Source organism: Python bivittatus, unplaced genomic scaffold (assembly GCF_059951505.1).
Source record: "Python bivittatus isolate LINGU-HERP-01145 unplaced genomic scaffold, Pbiv_v1 ctg000020_np1212, whole genome shotgun sequence".
NCBI lineage: Eukaryota > Metazoa > Chordata > Lepidosauria > Squamata > Pythonidae > Python > Python bivittatus.
The window spans coordinates 116,633,960-116,653,888 of NW_028277030.1; positions in this window are offsets into that span (position 1 = coordinate 116,633,960).

Genomic DNA, 19,929 nt, shown 5'->3' on the forward strand with positions numbered 1-19,929 from the left:
CTCAGTTTTTTGTCATGAAGACTCCTCACTCATCATCTTCTGTGGAACCTGTGATACACTTATTCCCAACAATTGGTCCCAATCACTGGGAGCTCAGTATAGCTCACACCTTCTGGCTTGGGCTTTTCTGGATTTGAACATAGCCATACATTGTGTGGGCTTGGCACTGGAATAGATCCAAAAAGTAACAGAACTGGGTTCAGGGGATTTCTGTCATCACCACCATAATCATTAACCTGCCCCCCACTCTGCCCTACATCCACACATTCATAGACACTTAGCAGTGGAGGGCATAGGGGAGACATGTTTGAAATCTCTTATTCAGACACACACGCACACCTTTGGGCTTACAGCTCTGCATTGTCTTACAGCTCTGCATTACTACAGAGAGACATATTAGTAAACATTTCTACAGAGAAATTTCAAGAAGATTGGCTGCCTAGAATGTCAACATTTGGCTAAGATCTTTTAAGTATCTTTGGTATCTATAGTTGCGCATAATAGGAAATGAAGGATTTCAGCTGTTTTTTGTTTAATGTATAGTTAAAGCCCTTCTTTGCTGCTAGATATCTAATCTTTATGCACTAAACCAAATCTTAAGTATTTAACCTAAAGCCAGCATCAATGCAGTTTTTCCCAATCACATGCCCTCCAGAGGAGTTGGACTACAATACCCACTGTTTCCCTTGAAATGCTGCAGTAGTACCTAAAGTTCTTTTTAGCAACTTTCTCTACTAAGCATTCTCCCTAGCATTAATTCTCTGAAGCTACAAGTCCTGTCCCTCTAAACTATTAAGAAATGCTTTTTTTTCCCCTCCCAGAGGTTAGTTTATTTTCAGCTGTCACTTTCTAGAAGTTCCATTTAAGGAGGAAATTTTTCCATAGCAAAATCTCAAAACTGAAACAATTTGCTCATTTCATTACTAGGTTATATTAGTTGTATAAAGATAGGGGTCTCTTTCAGTATAGTTACTTAAGCCTCCAAATATTTATTTTAAGTGTCACTGTGCCAAGAATTGGCACTATCACACATATATTGGTTGAGCAGGAGGGACCTGGGAAGTGGTTCAAATGGTTTTAAACTCAGGAGAATTTGCTGATAACTGTTGAAAGGGAGGTTTATCAGGTTCTTGGGCAACCATAGAAAAGCTGTTTTAGTGCCAATTTAATTGGAACTAATGACAAGTCAATAATCACCTGTCCAGGTGTTAAATTACCTCAGTTTATGGAGACAGTACAGAAGGAGAGTTGATTAGCTTTTTCTAATGCATTCAATGTTGCAATGGAATTTCTGCGTTAAAAATACTCAAACTGGGCAAACAATGCCCTGAAAACAATGGAAGCAAACTCTTCCCCCAACCTTATATAGAGCAGCAGTTCTTTGAACACTAATTGTAATTGAAAGAAAGAAAGAGACTATAAAACCTATTGACACAGCAGGTGGCAGCAGAGATGTGGTCTTGATAATACTTAGACCACTATGAAATCTCAGAGGTGTAAGATCAACTGTTGCGTTCTTGGTGCTCTCCGAACTTCGTTGATTCCTTGCAGACGTTTCATTACCTATCTAGGCATCATCATCAGTGTGTGAGAGAGTGGGGTTTGCTGTCTATTTATATATAGTGACTTGCCTTGCTAGTCTTGGTGGTGGGGTGGCTTCCTCCTTGACAGTTCTTTGATTAGGGTACTGTTTCCTCCCTGATTGATGGTGCTGTTTCCTGCTTTTTGTGTGTTGGTTGCTGGTGGGATGTGCTCTAGGCTGTTTGTTTTCTTCCTGGGCTTTTGATTGGGTCTTTTGAATGGTATGTAAATGAAATTGATCACTATGGTCTATTGACGGCTGATTCGTCTGAATGCCAAGCTTACAACACCTAAATAACACCTTCCAACACAATGGATACCCACACAACTTCATCAAAAAGTGCCTAACTAAACAACTCACTGCAATGCAACCATTGCAGCCTACAAAAAGGGTAATGCTCCCATGGATCAAAACCATCTGCTAGACAACCAACAGGTTCCTACAATCACTCGGCACCACTGTAGCACATAACAATAAATTCCATCCAAAACATCTTATGCAAACCAAAAGACCTAGTGACCAAACAAGAAAAATCAGGAATCATCTACAGCATACAATGTAAGACTGTAACAGCCATAAGGTAGGACAGACAGGTAGAAGACTAGCAGACTTCATCCCCAAACACCAATTGGCAGTCAGAAGACGCAATAAAAACTCCTTAATTGCACAACTGATGGACAAACTCAATCACAGTCTCAGCTGGGAAACTGTTAACATTTTAGATCAAGCCAAATCCAAAAATTATAGGGAATTCCTGGGAGCTTGGCTTTCAGACAAATCAGCCATCAACAGACACAAAGAGATGAATCCCATTTACAAGTCAATCTGAGAGAGTTTTCATATTTACCTTATAAAATGTTCACCTGATGAGGGAAAAAAGAAAAAAATCCCAGAAGTTAATGGATCTTCTTGGCTAATTAGCTTTATAGTAGGATGCAAAACCCATAGTTGACAACATAATCCAACAGGGGCGCCCATGAGCAGAACATCAAAAAAGTGAAGATGATGATTTCAATCATTTGGCTGTAATTGCCATCTTGGTTTTTTTTGAAGGAAACCCTTAAAAATGCACATTTCCATCTTTTTGGTCCCAAGATGATTCCCCTCAAGTCACTGATATTGGAAACAGAACGTACCTGTCTCCATTTTGGTAGAAGATGTGGGTTTTTCCTGATGATATTGAAGCTCTCTCTTCATTCTGTGGGGACCATTTTGTCATGCTTTTTTTTTTTTTTTTCTGGCAGCAAAATGTCTCATGCAAGAGGATTGGCTTTGAAAAAAAGGCGTCACATTACTCCCAACACATCACTTTGGAGCCTAACTGGTGTGTAAATTGCAAAATAGCATCTTAATAATTTCATCTAAATTGCAAAATAATTTATTTGGGAAGATAACTTTAGAGAATTACAGATAGTTCTCCTCCTCTTTCATATCATGCAACTTTTCCCTTTTATTGCTTTAAAAAAAAGCCCAGGCTGTTGCTAGAAGCAATGCTGTCCATGTCCTCCTTTGTACGGCGTTGCTTCCATGTGTAAAGTTTATGCCTAACCAACTTTATCAAAAATTAGCCTTCTGGCACCAAGTTTCTTTTCAGCTAGACAACTGCATAATTTAAAACATTTTCTCATTAAAAATGAGAAAGAATAAGCTCAGAACTGATCTTTTGTTAGAACATCCCTTTGTATTTGGGGGGGGGGATGTGTACGTGTGTTACCTGCTTCCCTTTTTCTTTTATTTCTACATTTCTCCTTCTCCCTTTCCAGCTTCTTCTCTTTCTTTTTTGAACTACATTCATCATTTGAAGAAGCCTGTGAAATAACATTTAATTGGAGACAGGAGGGAACCAATCTTTTAAAACTTTGTGCCTTTGTCAGGTAATTCACCTATCCCACATCCTAATGCAGAGAATACTTCATTAGATCAGGTCAGCACCTCTGACATATCTACCCGTACAAAATGAAACTTTTAGTAATCGGCTCAAATTGAAAAGCAGTTTAATTTGTGTTCTCACTAGATTCATGGTGCTGCTGCCTAATGTAGTATGCCAGCATTACTCCCTGATGAGAAATGGGAAAAAGCTGGATCATATGTTTGAAGGGATGGAAGGATGGAGAGACCCAGCCAAAAATGGCAGAATAGCTCATGTTTGAGCAACTTTTTAATGATTTCCATAGTTTCATACTTATCCATGGAATCAAGGCATGATTCATATCTTAGAGACCTTCGTAGGATCAGTGTAGTTCCCCTATTGAATTAATGTCCCACTTTCTCAGGTTACGCACCAGGAAATCTGACTGCTTTATTCCACAATGAAAGCATGGTTCTGCCTTCACATTATTAATAGGGGCATGGGAGGAGGGATCAGACAACCAGTTTATAAAAGAATGTACAGAAAGTTGCCAGAGAACATACACATGTATTTAGGAATGCATGTAAAGCTGCAGTTCTATATATACTCATCAGGTATATGGATAAGCATACTGTTATAATTCTGAGTAGAAGCCACAATTATTAAAATTAAAAAGTTACTTTTAAAAGTTCTTACTTCCTTTGGGTTGAGGATAAATGTTCAAATAATGTGTGTCTGTACATTTAAGGAAATAACAGTGGTTTGTGGGCATTTCAGATTAGTGAATTAATCCAAATTTTGGCTTTTTTTCCCCTTCATCACATCTATTGACTAGAAGTAATGATATGGCCAAATTGGAGCTGACAAAGCACTTATAAGCTATAGATTTTCAAACTAAGTTGGCAGCAGTTTCATACTGTCGATGAAATGTCTTTCATAGAAACTTGACCATCCAGTTTAATTCGATACCAAAGTAATTTAAGGTTTGCATATCTATTTAAGAATGGCTTTAGCTAGATGTTGGCTCAATGCCTTTCCCTTTGGGTGAGGTTTTAGGATCCTATCTCAGTCTGCTGAGGGCTGCAAGGCTTTCCAGGCATCAGTGCAATACAATTAACAATGTGATCCTTTTCTTTCCATCTTTTTTTCTAGAATGCCCCTATTTTTCTGGGCTGAGATCTAAATCTTTGTGCTTTCGCACTTCACCACAAAATCATTGTAAGCATTATGGCAACAGTGCAGGACCCAAGTGTCTGCAGGGTATGGTAAAAAAAGTCAAGATGGTAGCCACAATGGTGCAATCAAAGCTCTGCTTATATTTATCTATGTCACATACGCAATGCCCATAAAAATGGGCAGAGCTTTGATCACACTGTCATGAACGCCACCTTGACCACAATGTACAGACAGCCCTGATGTAGGAGTGTATACTTCCAGCAATTGTGCAAGGCAACACACAGCCTTTCAAAGCATTGGGTTATAAGCTATAAATATAAGCTATAAAATTTTCGGAACTTGCCATCAGACTCTAGTTCCAAATGTAACTGAAGGAATGATTAAGGATTGTATTTTATTCCTTAAACATTTGTCTATTTAAAATATTTTAAGTTAAATGGAAAAGAAATTGTCCTGGCCCCACCCACCTTTTGGAATGTAGCTCTAGGCATCTCACTTGAAGGTCATGTGCATCTTTCAAGTGATAAACTATTGCATGCTCCTGCTGTAGTAGGAGGAAGAAATGTTTTTCCAGAAGTGGACAGGCAAGTTTTGAGAGGTTTTTTTTTTAATTAAAATCTGTATGAAATGTGGGAAAAATAAAAAAGCAGTTGCAATTATACTTGACATGCCCACAACAAAAATCCTAAATTGCTAGCCCAACCTCAAGTTTTAAACTATTTTCCCCCAAATGTAAAAGAAGATGAATGAATTCTTCAACCATTTTTTATATAATAATTGCATCTGGCACAAAGTAGCCTGGCCATTTGATCTTCCACATGTTTATTTAGCCCATTATATTTTTATTTTTATTTATTTATACTTGAAACACTTGTAATCTAATCACAATATGACTAAGGCATTAATGAAATGTTTGAAACCACTGGAACTTGCAGATTCAACAAGGAACAACAGCTCATAAACTAGGCAACCGAGGACAGTCATTTCTCCACTCAAGCAAAAGATATTAACCATTTTATATGTCCTAGAAAAAAACATAGGTATGGATTCATTTGGAAATGTATCTTTTTAAGTATAGATCAGTGTTTCTCAAACTTGGCAACTTTAAGATGTGTGGACTTCAGCTCCAGAATTCCCAGTCAGCATGGACAATTCTGGGAGTTGAACTCCACACATCTTAAAGTTGCCAAGTTTGAGAAACACTGTTTTAGGCATTCCCCCACATAAGTACTAACCAGGGTTGATCCGGCTTAGCTCTTGAGATCAGCCATAGCCAGCTAGCTGGTGCCACCAAATAAGGCACCCTTTAACTTCTTCTGGACTTCTCCTTATTTTGTAGCTATAGACAAGCAGAAAAGAAAACAATTGCATTTCTCTTGGATTGCTCTCTGTGGCTGCAAGATCCATTTGTGTCGGTCATAAAGTAGGTACAATATGTTTCACCCGGAGTATAATTTTCAGGCTCCCCCCACCCCCATGGGACAAGGCAAAGACCTGCTCGAAACAGCAAGATTTTTAATTGGTCTTCAAGTTTGAAAGTTCTCTGACAGATATATATCTGGAAGTGATTCCCCCCCCCCTCATATATCCTCTATTTATTAAAGCTACCCATCTTTTTCCTAAGGAGCACAATCCATGAGATCACCCCATGAGATAGGGTGGGCTGAGAGAGAGAGTGATTAACCCAAAGTCACCTAGTTGCCTCTATGGTGATGGGGACTGGAACCTGACCATCCCTGGTCCCAGTCCAATACTAGGACCACTATCATACAGTGCTTCTATGCACATGTTCTTACACAGAGATAAGACATTTCTGAGTATAGTTTTTATTAATACATACATGTTAGGGAAGGTTAGTACAAAACTGTATCTCAAAATTGATCCTTCAGTTTATCCCAGATTATACAGAGATTCAGAAAATGTCATTTGGTTAAGTTTGCATGACAATATCAATCAAAGGAAATTCTGTATTGTCACTATCATAGCTCTGGATGCCATTCATTGGGTAAACTTTGCTATGTAGCACTATTTGAAAAACATGTCTGCTATCTCAAATAAGAGACAGTTTTCCTAGGATCCTATTAGAAAGATGGCTGCTCTCTAAAATATGATTTCATCATTACCTTTGAGCAGCCAGTTTCCCAAGATTCCTATATGATCTAATATGCCACTTGATGTAAAGAAGCAAAGTCCTGTGCACAAAACTTGAAAAAAGCCAGGAAAAAAGTCATTAGCATGAGTTAATCCCTGGCAGACTTCAAATCGCAAATGGAAGCTTCAGACTGTCTTTTATTCCTTCTTCCTTTATTCTTTCTCCTGTAAATAATAGCAAAACAGGATTAGGTTGATTCACTCTGTCAGGGTTATGTGACCTCTGCAATCATAGGGAAAAAAGAAGTTTCATAAATGTTGGTGGAATGTGCAAAGAAAATAGAGTTTATGTTTTCAGGACATGATGTTTAACTCCTAATGGTGTACTCACTTGTTGGGTGCAAACCTGACAGTTTCTTATCCTGTTTCCTGATTCCAGTCTCATCTTTTCAAGCTACCAGAAATAAAATTTTCACTATTCATGAATTCTCTAGTGAATCTATTTTTTTCAAGCTAGGAATTAGAGAGTTGGACAATCTGATCTTCACCATGTGGAAGAATATTCCATTTTGTTAGAGACTGTTGCCAATGGCAAACCTTGCATTCACAATACTGCAACCTTCCTGACAGCTTAAAATTTATTTATTCATTTTTTTATTAAACATATTTCTATGATGCCACAGTCAAAACAACTCTTGGTGGCTCACATAGTAAAAATACAATATAAAACAAGTCCCATGCCAAAATAAAAAAATAACACTGCAAGAATACAAAGGATATTTAAAAAATGGCAACCTCAAATCAAATCAAAACAGGGGAAGGCTCTCTGAAACAGTTCAGTCTTTAAGCGCTTTAAAAAGACCAGCAGAAATGTCAGAGTGTATCTGTAAACTTTCACTCAGGCATAGACTTTAATGTATAAGGTCATGAAATGCTCACTGTGTGTTTCTCACTTTTAAAAACAGAATATCTGTATAAATAGATATTTTTATACAGAATATAAAAACAGAAGCAATATCTGTAGAAATGGAGCAAGGGCTGTGCCTGAGATGGAAAAAGAAGTGGAGACAATTTCCTCTCCAACAGCTCTGATGAATGGCAAGCATCATTCCAAGAAGCTAGAGGAGGTCCACGAACAAAGGGGACTTTGCTTCAAGATTTAGCATATATCTGAGAAATAGGCAAATGTTTTAGGTAGAAGCTGTGTTAAATTTTAATTTCTTTTGCTGTATGAGCTTAAGTCCAATATTATTTATGTCTCTGTATAAGCTCAGTAATTGCTTTATGCCAGCTTTGAATCATACATCAGACATGTTCCAGAAGATCTTGTAATTTCCTCTTTGAAGATCCTGTAATTTTCTTTCTTCATTCAAGAACAGAAAACAGGTTCCTTGAAGTTAATGACTGGCCAAGAGTTAGAAGTCCATTCTTGTCCTCTGTTGGTGACCACTTTGTTTGTCAGAAGCTAAAAGAAAGAACAAGGGGATCTGTTATCCTGGACCTAATCTTCATAAATGAGAGGGACTAATTGAAGAATGTGATTAGTATCTTAGAGGAAAGGGATCATGTTATCCTTGAATTTGTGATATCCAGGAAAAGACTGAATTTTAGAAGAACAGATTTTGACAGACTCTAAGGGGAGGTAGGTAAGGCCCAATGGCTTGAAATCCCAAAGGAGAATATATCTAGAAAGGATGGAAAATCCTACAAAATGAGATATTAAATTTGCAATAGCAAACAATCCCCACAGGAATGAATAATGGGAGAAATCTAAAGAGTCCAGTGTGGATTCATGCAGAGATCTCTCAAATGCTGAAGAGACAAAGGAACATGTATAGGAAATGAAATGAGGGGCACATAAGAAATAAGAACAGAAGGCAGTCTCCAGAAACTGTAGGAACTCTGTCATAAAGGCTAAGCTCAGAATGAGCTGAGACTTGTAAGAAAAGGGGATTGGTGGATATATTGGAAACAGAAGCCATTGAGAATGTTGGTCCATTGCAAGAAGAAAGTTCTTCTAAACTGTTAATGGGTGATGGTGTGAAGAAAAACTCCTATTCTGAGTCTGTCTCCTCTGAGAAGATAAACAGACACCTACTTGATGATGTAGGGAATTAGGGAAGGAGGGAACTGCAGTTTAGGGTGGACAAGGAAAAAATAAGAAAAAGCTTAGCCAATTTAAGCAAATGCCAGATGGATTACAACTCAGAGTATTAAAGGAACTAGCAGAAGTGCTGGTAGAACTACTGACAGTAATCTTCTGGACAACTATGGAGGTCCCAAAACTGAAGGAGAGCAAATGTCATCCTCATCTAATAGAGAAGAAAGAGGACCTATAGATCTGACAATTTGACATATATACTAGACAAAGTTTTCAAACATTTTAGAAAATGGATAGGGAGTAGTCTTTCAAAGCACTGGAACCAGGAGTCATCCAATGAAGCTGTTTGGCAGGAGACTGAGAACATATAAAGGAAAGTATTTCTTCACTTGGCGCATAATTAACATGCAGAATTCATTACAAGATGTGACAATGGCCACTGATTTAACAGTTTAAAAAAGGAATGGATATTTTTACTGAGGACCAGTCTGCTGTTCAGTCATTCAGTTGCTTTCAACTCTTTATGACCAGATGTCATCATTTCACCAGAATTGTCTGTCAAAAACTGCTTCTTTGAGATCTTCATTCAACATGTTAAAAGGTCCAGTTTTCACAGCCATATGTTACAACAGGGAAAACCACATTGTCAGTGAGATGTCTCTGCACTTTATTTTGTTGAGAAGGACGGGTCTACCAGGCACTATCAGTCTTGAAATCTTACGGTTCCTTCCAGTTTGGGGGCAACCTCCAAATACCAGTTGCAGAGGAGCAGTAGTGAAAGAGGGTTATGCCTTCATTTCATGCTTGCAAGCACATCAGAAGCATCTGGCTGACCAGATGAAAGGATTAAGTGCTTTAGCCCTATCCGTTCACGTAGTCACCAACTAAAAGATTTCCGAGAGGTGTGTTTATTAGGGATCAGCATCAGGATGAGAATGTCTGTATGGGCTCAGTGTCACTTGTTAGAGCTATGATGATGTTTTAATGATGACATAAATAGTGTGTTGCAATCTGTGTTGTTTGCTTGATTGCATCATGCCACTCATGTCATTATTAGCCTTGGCCCTTGTTCTTCTCTGTAGAAGCCTGTGGCTGAATTCATATCCTTTGGGCCTTCTGAGTATTCAACATACAGATGGAACTGTATCAAAATGAGGGAAAAGTAATATTTTCACCAAAGAAAATAATAGCTACCTCTGAAATAAAGTATGTTAATGGGAGATGCCTTTCTCACTGGTTGATGACTGCCTATATGTAAACTCAACCTCACACAACATTTGCATTTTCTCTCATCTGATCACATGGCTTATGAACAACTTTTAAAATTAAAAGAACATGGCAATTGGGAAAATAGAGTAGCATAGAAAAGAAATAAAATCAAACATTAGAGTCAATGGTAACTGCTGGAAGAACCACTTTCCCCTTCAGCCACCATGTGGTCCTCAGATTTCTTCCAGAGTATAAAACTCAGAGAGACGTATGGGAGAGGAAGGACAGGGGAAGAGAAGACAAACTCCTATTATCTGGACAGGTTGTACTTCTGTAACTTTTCACACTCATTCCCTTTTATGTGAGATGGATGGTTGTATAAATACAATAAATAAACAAACAAATAAACAAACTTTGGATTAAAACCAAAAAAAACCCTCTGTCATAATATTTAAAAGTTATTAGTATTTTTGGGTCAGTTGTTTTTTTGTGTTTGATACTTTACTCTTCAGTATCGTTGCTGTCCTATGCCTTGGACATTTTAATTGCTAAGTGGTGTTACAAATCCCCATCTGTTTCACTCAGCAATGTTGGGTGGCATGTTTAAAAGTTAAATAAATAAAAGTGATATTTAGAGATTTTATCTAATCAGGAATCCACAATGGATGACAAATTGCCCTCTTTTAACGTATAATTAATTACTCTGAAAGGCATTTTACCCTTCAGCATAGGAAGGTAGAAGGTTAAGTGAAAGCTTTTGGCATCCTGAATGTGTGTGGTTTGTGGCTGGAAACCCATGAAAAAATCAAGAATAAAAAGGGGCTATTGAATCAGTACTGTCCAGGATTGCAGCTATGATATCATTATATTTTCAAAAGGAAACCTGACAACCAAAGGCCTAAGTCTTTCTTCTGTGATCCAGAAGATGCTGACATTGTAGGACTTTTTCTTCTCCACCATGATTTTGTTTGTTTGTTTTTGTTTTGCTTTAAGAAAAATGGTTCCCACTTTCTCCATTCTTCTGGAGTAATTCAACCAGCCAGAGACAAATTCCATTCTATCCCCATTTAAGTTACAGCACAGAACCAAGTGCCATGCCAATGAGAGCCATGTTGCTATATTTGTCATGAAAAGCAGGTTCCTGTTTCCAATGAGTGTGTAGGTTGCATGTCACAGGCCAAGAGACCCAGCCTCTCTGCACCAAGAGGAAGAGGAAACATCATCTTCCTGACTTACATCACAGAGAAACCCAGACTTGCCTTTTGGGCTCTCTGGCTGGCAAGTGGACTGCTGCTGCTGCTTCTTATTGCCCTTGCTTTTGCTCAAAGAGGTTGATTGAACAACATGAAAGAGGAAGAGCACTGGGGCTTCAAGTGAGTTTTCTTTTAGAGTGAAAGTCCTGGAACATAACAGTTCTGCCAAGCTTAATATTACTCTTAATAAAGGCTGTGCCACAGGCTTCATTTTTAATTGAACATGAATGATTCTGAAGAACCAGTTATATGCCATAGTGAAGAAAACAGCATAGCCACAATCTTTATTTCCTCTGAATAATGTGTATACTATATTAAAAATCAAAGCTGTGGTTTTATTTCATTAATTCTGCCTTTCCTTTGGATGGACTCTAGGTAGTGCACATAAGGGTCTTGCCTCATTTTACCCTCACAACCACAATCCTGCAAAGGAGGTTTGGCTGAGAGAGAGTGACTGGCCCACAGTGGCCCAGAGACTCCCACAGAGATCCACCCAAAGTATGGTTCAGTACTTGAAATAAGTGGATAAATTACACTCCTCATTCAAAATACTGAAATATTCGGGGTTTCTCCACACTCATTTATTTTTGACCCTTTAGCTCAATAGACCAAAAACATTGCCCCTTTTTTCTCATTGCATTTTATATCAATGTTGAACTGTATATCTTTCCCCAGGACTCTTGGAGTTTTAAAAGGGTTCTATATCATGTTGTATATTTGTTTGCCCTTCCTTTCACTCCACGTTCTGGGCTGCTCCGCTGTGCAGTATGGAAATGCAAGTTCTGACAGTGTAGTACCAAAGGGCAATGAACCTACATGACAAGAGAGGATTGGGGAGAATGTCATGATGGAGCGACCACTTTCATCAGCAACACCATGTGAATTTAGATAAGTTCATATTGGAAGATTCATAAGCAATCGTTTAAGCAAACATTTCTTAAGCCTTACAAAATCTGAATATGGTTCATGCCCTGGGAAACCCCATTAATTTTAGCTGTGTTAATAACCAAGATATTTTGTTTTTCCAGGTAAAAGGTATTGCATTCATGCACTGATGCTGAACCTGCTTCTATCCCACCAGTCTGCTGCTAACATTACAAAGGGTGGACAAAGGCTCCAGATAAATGTAAACGGAAGAGCTAGCTCCAGTTTAATGAGAAGAACATTGAAAGGGGGTGGGGGTGGGGGTGGGGGTGGGGGAATTGACTCACATATTTTTAGCAGCTGAAAAAAAACACAGGATGTTTTGCATATACTTTTAAAAACACTTAAGTCTTTTGCTTTAATCTATTTAGAGTGTCTGACCAAAATGGGAATGAGGCAAAGTTTTACTGAGCTTCAGTAATCATAAAGGGCTCCTGCCATACTTGTAGAAGGTATGGCAGAGTTTGGTCCTCTCTCCCCTGTTTTTTAATGTCTATATGAAACCACTGGGAGAGGTCATCTGACAATTTGGGATGTGGTGTCATCAATAAGTTGATGATAACCAACTTTACATCTCCACCCTGACCTGTGGGGGAAATGCTGTTGATGTTCTATCCTGGCGCCTGGAGGACATAAGGATCTAGATGGGAGTGAACAGCTGAAGCTGAACCCAGGTAAGATGGAGTTGTTGTTGTTGTTTGTATATTGGGGTTCTCTTTTGGTGGCAGTATTATCTCTGGAGAGACAAGCACTATCCATGAAGTCATGGCTCTTGCTTGAACAGCAGGTAGAGGCCATGGCTAAAGAACCTTTGCGCAAGTCTGGTTAGTGCACCAATTGCAACTTTACCTGGTGCAGGGGGATATAGCTACCATAACTCCCACCTTCATTGCCACCTGGTTAGACTACTCCAATGCAATTTACATGAGGCTGCCCTTAAAGACTACTCAGAAACTGCAACTGGCCCACAAATCTATTGGCTTTTAGCACTGATAGCCTGTAACACCTATTCTGTGGGCCTTGCACTCATTGCTGATTGGTTTCTGGGTCCAATTTAAAGTGCTGGTCTTGACCTATAAAGCCTTTTATAGCCTGGCAACTGGGTACTTGCCTGCTGTCACTGGAATCAGCCTGACCCACTAGATTTTATAGGAAGAAGCTGCTTATAGTCCCACACTTCCAAGAGGTAAGGGGGGCCAAGGCTAGAAGATGCTGCTTTTCTGTGGCAGTACTTTTGTTAGGGAATTTTATGAGGTTATTGTCAAATCATATACTTTGTAAGCCAACAAGGGTTGTCATAAGTTTCTTTTGGCTATAGCCTTCCAGCAGCTTCTTAAAAGCAAGAGTCTGGCTGCTATTTATTTACTAGTTCTGGGCTAAACTGACATAGGTGTTACATCCCATTAACGTGCCTAGTGTATCACTCTTAGAACACATGATGCATGCTTCAACCTGTTTTCCTGAAGCTTATTTTCCTTTTAAGATCCGTGTTTTTCCCTCATAGCTTTTCTCTCTGGGGTTAGTTTGATAGGGCCCTGAACTGAGACTGTGACAGGCAGGAGGGAGGCCTTGGATAGGCCACAACAGGTGAAAGGAGATTGGCATGTTTGGGCAGGTTCCTTCTTCTAAGCTTTTGCCCCAAATCTGGGCTTTGGTGGCCAAAATGTTAGGCATCTTGGCCTTTATCTGCTGCTGGTAAATGCCAAATTGATACAAAATAAGATTTGATCCATTTTTGAGATGACAGATGAATCTGCTGACCTGGCATGTATTACTGGCTGGGCAATGACAGGAATGTAGACCTGTCAGAAATTTGCTCACCCTGGATCCTATAGCAGCCTGTCTTGGCTGGGGAAGAGGGATGTCTGTGGTAGTTTGTGAGGCCTTAGCAGTAACAAAGAATACTGTCCCAAAGGTAACAGGCTTTGAGTGCTTTATGTGGAATTGGGCCATAAGGATAGACTAGAGCTGCTGCTGATATACCAGCTGTCCAGCTGCCTGGAAGCAGTCTTACAAACTTCCAAGTTGATTGTCTTGGGGGATTTCAATCTCCATACCTTGGAGAGGTAGTGGAGCTACCTCTCTAGTGTAGCTCATGATTTCGTGGCCTCTATGGTAACCGTTGGCCTGTCCCAGGTAATCTCAGCCAGAACTCTTATTGGAGGGCACATGCTTGAGCTGGCTTTTACTTTGGGGCAGATGAGACATAATCTGGAGATGAAGGACTTTAAAATATGTCTTTTGCTGTATTAAGTCACTTTCACTTAAATTGCACCTCCCACTTGCCCTTGATGTCAGCATGGGTGGTAAGACTCTTTCACTTGGTCTCCCCATATGCATGATGGATCCTGATGAATTCTTGAGGGTACTTGGAAATTTTCTTTAAACACTTGGTGGGCAGTTCCATCTCATGCTTGATGGATCAGTGGAAAATGTTGGGCGAGATTGCTCCTCCAAAGCCTCTCCCCAGTTGTCAATCCTAAGTGGTTTTATGAGGAGCAGAGGGTGAATGTAAGTGAATGTAATCAAAAACTGCTCACCTTTGATTCTACACAGTAGTGATAAGAGCAGCAAAGCATAACTTCTTTTCCATGCTTTGGAAATCCTGGAGATTTGCCAGTTTCAGCTGATAAATCAATTATGACCCTGCATGGACCAGGATGCTCTGTCATTAGAACTCATACAAAGAGCACCTCTTGGCTGGATTACTACAATGAGCTGTACATGGGGGCTGCTTTGGAGATCATCTGGAAGCCACAACTGGTGCAGAATGCAGTAGCAAGGTTACTGGCAGGGCAATCCCATCAACATATCTCCTGAAGTCACTGCCCTGGTTATCAGTAAGCTTCTATGCCCAGTTCAAAGTTCTGGGAATAATCTATAAAGCCCTATCCTGTGTAGGTTCCATCAGGCACTGCCTTGCCAGAACTGAGTTACCTATCCAGTGCAAATTCTCAGAAAGGTCTCTGAAGAGTTCTCCCTGTTTCTGAAGTAAAGGAGATATGGTCAAGGCAACAGCTTTCTCTGTGGTGTCCCCCACATTTTGAAATTCCTTACTACCAGAGATCCATAAAGCTTCCTGCCTCATGGATTGTAGAAGATCTTTAAAGACAGTTTTACTAAATCTAGCTAGGTTTTATGAGTATCCATCTTTGAGAACGGTTGATTTGTAACTGATAATTTATTGTTACTGCTGATTTTATAATTTTGATATATTTTATTGTGTTTATAATTTTAACATGTCATGACCTACCAAGGAGTTGGGTGGGCTATTAAAACAATTAAGTGAATTAATAGGTCTGGCATTTCTAAAGTAGAATTCTTTGTGGGAGAAGGGAACAGAAAATGGGAAGGAGGAAGGAGAGTATCTGCAACATAAAAGTGACCCCTAGCACAAATCATATTCTTTAGATGATCTACAGTATACTTGCCCCAGTCACCTGCTGCAATCCATATGTTCAGGATTTCATTTTCCAAACTGATCCCTGGTTGTTCATATGCCTTAGAAAAGGGATGAGGAATCCTACAGCCCCCTAGATGTTACTGCTGTAGTACAACTCCCAGCATTACTCATCTCTGATGGACAGCTGGAAGTTCTAGATCAGCAAATCTGAAGGGCCAAATATATCCCACCTCTGATTAGAAGAATCAGCATGGGTGGCACAACTGCTATTGTGTTGAAGCAGTGATCATGGCAGTTCAAAGCCCCTAAAAGAGGAGGTCACTCTTTGCTTGGGGATTCCTACTGCACTTTCTGCTTTGTACTTTTGATCCTGCTTGAAGCAGTGTTGAAACACCCTCTAATATAACCAGAGGTAAGTGCTTAACAGGGTTAAGAACCCCTCAAAGCCCCCTTTATACACCTGCTATTTTTCACCCCTTTCTACCAAAACGTAAAGCAGTTTCAACCATTGGATGCTTTCCTAGAATAGCCAACAGATTAATCTTTTTTCAAATAAAATCTTGAAGTAGTTCTAATCTAATCACTTTGCCCTTGAATCAAAAACCTGAATCAAATCATGCCCTTTCTGAATCTTGAATCTCCAGTTCCAATTGAATCAGGGTTAACTGCAAATCCCTAATGGTCAAGTTGCTGCCATATTCATGCATATTGTGTCAGAACAGAGAGATTCTAGATGGATTTATTCTCATGAATTTCTGATATTGTATCCAAACCATTGAAAAAGGCTGAGGTCATATACAACAGGAAAAGGAGCTTTAAGTTTGTACCTCCTTTGTAGGCTCAGTGTTGCAGCCTGACAATGATCACATACAGTAGTGATCTTGTTATAGATGAAGAAAGATATCATACAAGGCATCAGGCTGGAGTAAGTATCTGCTGCACAGTTTTCCCAATTTTGATATCCTCCAGATGTTTGAACCAATTCATAGAATTCTCAGCAGTGGCCAATCTGGAGATTGCGATAATGAAACTAATATGTGGTTGATCAGTGATCCAGTCTGATCATTGAAGAACCATCAAATCTGTGTGTTTGTATAACATCATGAACAAAACAGTTGTGTAAATTAGTTGTAAGAATGATATTTTAAAATGAAACTTGTTTTAAAATAGTGTGGATGGAGAATATACTTTTCCCCCTTGAGACTACGACATGAATTTTTGCTTTGTTACTTTTCGTACCATTTCTTTGGTACTTTTGATTCTAATGGCATTTGTAGTATCTGGACTATTAATCAAAAGTGACACTGGAAATGGCTTAGAGTTAATGGGAGCATGAGAAGTTTTCCAACCATAGTGTATTTGACATGGACCAGGTCAAGTCTAAAGGAGCTGCTCTTGGTTAAATAAACAATTAAACTGCAAAGTAAAAGCAAGAACTCTACAGCCATTTATCAACTTTATATGGCTTTTTGGGGCTATGGGGAAGAGTAAAGTAAAACTAGAATTTATGAATTAAAAGACTGAATTACAAAGCTAAGAGCACAAACTTGCTCATATCACAAGAAAAGGTTGACAGGGCTGAGCTCTCCCTAAATAGATTGGAGACCTTGGGACTTGTCTCCTTGCAACTTCACACTGACAGCTAAAGGTGCTACAGAAGAGTAAAAAACCAGAAAAGAAGACCATGCTGGATCTTTCAGACAAGTTACAGTGCCACCCAAAGAAAATGCAACCAGTCTCATGGTTGTTATTACAATCATTGTTATTACAATCATTTTAGAATTTAATTTTAGAAGTCCCATCTTCTAGGGCTGGCAGACAAATTTGCTTAGTTTACATTTTCATGTTAACTATATCCCAGTTCACTACCTGAACCACTAAGGAAATGGTCTGAGTTTCAGTTGATGGCATCACCCAGCTAGGTCCTGACTTCCTCCTTTTGCAACAGCAAATGTTTCTTTGCAGACAATGGTGTGTTCGCACTAGACCTTACCACTGCAACAAGAGGAATCTGGAGCCTGGCTTCATGGAAGTGCCCAGAAAAATACAATAGTGACTCAGAGTCATTACACATTTATATGCAGAGTTCCCACAATATATAGGCATATTACATCAGCGCATTCTGAAAAGCCTGGATTTCTGCAACAACACTCCGGTGAGCATGATGTAGCTTCAGAGCCACACAGCAAGTCAATTGGAAGGCTAAGCACCCCACTTGTTGCTCCTGGAGGAAAGATGGAGTACAAATTAATAAATATATGCATCTGATCATTTAGAGAGGTTAATATAAGATTGCTAACAAATCTCCAAAGTAAATAAATACAAATAAATAAGGCTTGCTCCTAAACATCATTTAATGAGATAATTGAAAATTGCTACCCATCATCATCAGCCACATTGACGCTGGAAAATTATCAACATACTTTTTTTTTTTTTTCCTGGAAATGACTAATTATAGGATTGGATAAATGTAATAACTTTCTCCAAGCGGGATTGGGCAAAAACATCTTTATAGAACAGCTTATAGGAAATGTATTCCATTTGTCTTGGCAGAGAACTTAACTTCTGGAGAAGCTGTTCTCTTTTTTTCCTCAAAACTTTCTCTCTTTTAAAATACTGAAAATGAGGAACTGGCAACCAATGCTACTGAATTCTTTGCATCTGGAGAGGCAATTTCTTTAACTTGGTCTTTGTGATTTTTTTTTTTAACGTACTATGTAAATTTGTAGGATTTATGGCGCTGTCTTGGAACTAACATCACATTTAAAAAAAAATGTACAAAAGTGGGCTGCTTTGCTCATTTGGATTGTGCTGTTTCTTAGAAGGCAAGATGGCAAAAGAATTGTGTTGATGCAGTGAAGGTGTGCTCTTGATCATACCATGGGCCAAGGATATTATAAAGGTGGGCAGCAGGGCATTGCTGACCCATCTTTCCCTTTTATCAGTGCCATAGCTGAAGGTTTGAAAACTCCTGAGCAAAGTTTCCTCCACGGATCTCCGTAACTGCAGTGGCACCGCCCATTCTCATACTGGCTTCTCCCTCATTTGAAGTTACGTGTTGCTTCACTATCCTTCCTTCTACTACACAGCCACAGAAAGAAATTGTGTGGGTTTTGTGTGTGCTTTAATTTAAGCTAAGTAACGGGTATATGTGGCTGATGAATCAGGACACTTACCACTAAAGCGCTATTTTTAAGAGAAGCCTTTGAATCCTCTGTCGTTTATTACTATAGGTTTCTTAATTATAACTGTGTATGTGTGCTTCCTAACATTATCTAGTAAGCTGAGAGAGGAAGTGGTGATGGGGCAAAAGCTGGGATAGACAGCTCTATACTCTGATTCTCTTTCTGTGCTAATGTACTGGATGGCATTGGTGAAGCGTTTTCTCTCTCGCTTTTCAAAAAGGTGAAAAGGGTTGTATTGAGATTTTTTTACAATCCCTCCAGTGATTCTGTTGGGATTAACACTGGGCGTTTTGCTAGTGTTTTGCCGCAGAAGAAGGAACTCCTACTTTGACCCTTAGTTAGCTGGGCAGAAGAACTGGAGTGGGTAGACAAATGCTCCAGCACCTTAAACATCTGCTCCTCTTCTGCCTTCACTCCTGCTTCCCAGACAGAATTAGGAACCATTCCTTTTTTGGGTTATTTTTGCTTCATGTACCTTTCCTTTACTGAGCATGGCTCAGCCTCTCTTAAGGATGGATTGAGACACTGCATAACCTGGGGTCTGAAACAGAAGGTTACAGTCAGAATTCCACCCAGCCAAACATGCTTTTCTGCAGGATTTCTGTATTTCTGTATTTATTCAATTTATATAGCTGCCCATCTCAAACATATGGCAGAAAAAAAACAAGATAAAAATATCATAGCAAAATAATAAATCATAAATATAGGCGCTGAGATAAAACCAACAATACAGTCAACAATTTTTTTAAAAAAATATGCTTTATACATGTACAAAACTTGGACTTACCCTTTTTATTTTTAAATCATTATTTATTAAGTTTGCAAACATAATGAGAAAAAGAAGCAAAAAAAAAAAGGGGGGGACTTGAGGGTGACAAGGCAGATGTCATGAAACAAGACTCTGCTATAGGTAGATTATTGCCCTCTCAGATAACCAAGCACATCTCCTTCCAGTGCTGGGCCCTTGAAAAGAAAGAAAGAAAGAAAGAAAGAAAGAAAGAAAGAAAGAAAGAAAGAAAGAAAGAAAGAAAGAAAGAAAGAAAGAAAGAAAGAAAGAAAGAAAGCAAGCAAGCCCAAAGAGTCAACTGCAGCCCAATTAATTCTGGAGATGCTGTAACATTTGTCTTTTCCCAGGAGTGTTACATGAAGACTGGGT